Source organism: Mya arenaria, chromosome 9 (assembly GCF_026914265.1).
Source record: "Mya arenaria isolate MELC-2E11 chromosome 9, ASM2691426v1".
NCBI classification, from domain to species: Eukaryota; Metazoa; Mollusca; class Bivalvia; order Myida; family Myidae; genus Mya; species Mya arenaria.
In genome coordinates this window covers 21,112,790-21,114,738 of record NC_069130.1, presented here as the reverse complement: position 1 = coordinate 21,114,738, position 1,949 = coordinate 21,112,790, and the positions used below count along the sequence as shown (strand labels likewise).

Sequence of the window (1,949 nt, the reverse complement as noted above, 5' to 3'; positions counted from 1 at the left end):
GTTACAGATGATTAACCTGATTGGTGACTCAGCGATTGGAGGCTTTGCTGGTGTTGATACCTTCTTGATGAAGAGTAAGTGGCCTTTTTTAAATTTGTATCACCACTTACTGTTATTTTATTTACCACATACTTTCTGATCCAAAAAGGTATGTGACCTCAGCATGTAAAGGGTTAACTGTTAAAGTGTTATTCTTGTTAGCATTATTGTTATTAATGCAAGCTCCAGTAATATTATGTTTTATCACTACTTTATTTATTAAAGTTGAATCAACCTACACCAATGAAACATCATCCATTAAACCTGCAGCCACTGAGCCGTTTCAAGCACTGGCAGCTTCTGAGCAACCATTGCCGCCGTACATCATATCAGGACCATCAATGCCCATAGGTGCCACTCTTCAAGAAAGGTAATTTTAATAAGGTTATCATTGGATGCACTTCTATTCTTTGGATATTGCATTAATTATTCAATTGATGCATTCAATGAAGCAACATCAACATTATTAAATTATAATCATCATTCAATTGTAATCATTTGTTAGTATAATATTTATTTATTCCATATTTCAATTACAACTAGTCAAGAACTTACATTTACATTAAAAAACCAAATTAACAAAAATGCAACAAATTACATAATTGTTTATTCACATTTAGTGCACCAATGGCAGTGACAGAAGACAGCGGTCAAATAGACAAAGGCAGAGGTATTGTAGTATTTCTTAATTAAATATTCTCAATCAGAAATAAAACAATATGATATGCAGTATCATTTTTGACTAATTATTTGAGTTATATTAATATTCTATGAATAATTCTAATGCTATTTACATCTTCTTTAAAATAACTGTAAAACGAATAATAACATAATAATTTTGATCAAGATATTCTTTTCATTTATTGCAGCTGCTTGAAAAATGAAATCACATTACTTTTCAGGTGCAGATAGCATTGAAAATCTTCTAGTTCAACAGAATCAGCTCCTCAGTGAAATACTCCAACAACAAAAAATTACTAATGAGTTAATGATAAATTTCTACACTTTGAAGGCATAAATATATGACATGAATACTTTATTTTACTCCCACCATATAGCGTTGTGAGCTATATTGGAATCACCTTGTCCCGTCTGTCCGTCCGTCCGTCCTGTGCCATTGGGACAAGTATACTTTTCTCCATTACTCATGTTTTTGTGTCTTGTACGGAGCAAAAATTTAAAGTCTTTGAGATATTGCTTTTAAACTTTTTATTGATATATATCTTGTTAAGGCCAATTGCAGTGCACAAGAACCATACCTCTGGTGCACTTTTCTTTGCGTTAATTGCTTTGTTAATGTACATAATTATTTTTTGCCCAAAGCCTTTACTTGACATGTTTAAAGTATTTTAGGTATTGAACATTTATAACTTAACTTATACCTTTTCACAGTCACAGGGCATTCAATAAGTGTACATCACTCCCTGTTGTACTGCAATATTATTACAATAAGGCGATATAGTGGGGTTATTAATCACATACAGTGATATAATTTATTTACTCAATTGATAACGAACTCAATAATTTGCTTATGATGGTGTTAGGCTAATTGTTAACATGACCTGATACAGGCAGTAATTTCTAGAAATGATAGTCTTGTTACACTGATATTATTTTAAGTAGTCTGTGTAATAGTTAATAGTTGACATGAACTAAATTCTTAATGATTAAGAACGGGCAGATTGAGCAAAGGCAAAGAGCCCTAACTTACTTAAAATACAACTCATTTACTGACTCATTGTCAACACAAAAAAACACGGGGAGTGTGTATCAGATGAGTGGCAGTAGGCAGACCTTAAAACTACCTGAAATATGAAATTCTTAAATATTATGCCTATTGCTTAATAATTGCCTGTTTGCAAGTTCAGGTTTTATTATAAATAATTTTCGGAGTGTTCACCAAATCATCA

General features: G+C 31.8%; 1 long non-coding RNA gene across 1 annotated transcript; it reads left to right on the top strand.

Annotated features, from left to right (window-relative positions):
• Positions 1–367: 367 nt before the first annotated feature.
• LOC128202889 (uncharacterized) lies at positions 368–1,079 on the top strand. The gene is made up of 3 exons (XR_008255816.1): positions 368–409; positions 660–709; positions 942–1,079. It is a non-coding gene; the product is annotated as an uncharacterized LOC128202889 (long non-coding RNA).
• Positions 1,080–1,949: the final 870 nt, after the last annotated feature.